Below are 665 nucleotides of genomic sequence, written 5' to 3' on the forward strand. Positions count from 1 at the left end.
TCTAAAAGAAGTTGGAACCTGAGAGCAACTGCACCCAAGGAATTACCTGGGCAAGCTAACTGCTTGCATACCAGCCATTTTCCCCAACTTCCCGACTCAGCAATGACCCAATAGACAACATTTCATTCGAATTATCCCTTCTGAGTGAATAAGATAGAAATCATCAACACAAAATCACGTGTGGAACAGAAATAAATTTCTGACTCATAATAACGATCGAACCCAGGTCTCTCAGGTGGAAAGCAGGGCGTTATCCACTGGGCCACACAAGTCTAAAAGAATTTGGAACCTGAGCAACTGCACCTAGGAATTACCTGGGCAAGCAAACTGGCTTGCAACCAGGCGATTTTCCCAACTTCCCGACTCAGCAATGACCAATAGACAACATTTCATTGAATTATCCCTTCTGAAATAAGATAGAAATCATAAACACACAATCACGTGTTGGAACAGAAATAAAATTTTCTGACTCACGTCGGGATCGAACCAGGTCTCTCAGGTGGAAAAGCAAGGGCGTTATCCACTGGGCCACAAGTCTAAAAAATGTTGGAACCTGAGGAGCAACTGCACCCAAGGAATTACCTGGGCAAGCTAACTGCTTGCATACCAGCAGTTTTCCCCAACTTCCCGACTCAGCAATGACCCAATAGACAACATTTCATTCG

The sequence above is a fragment of the Macrobrachium rosenbergii genome, chromosome 56, assembly GCF_040412425.1.
Source record: "Macrobrachium rosenbergii isolate ZJJX-2024 chromosome 56, ASM4041242v1, whole genome shotgun sequence".
In the NCBI taxonomy this organism is placed as follows: Eukaryota; Metazoa; Arthropoda; class Malacostraca; order Decapoda; family Palaemonidae; genus Macrobrachium; species Macrobrachium rosenbergii.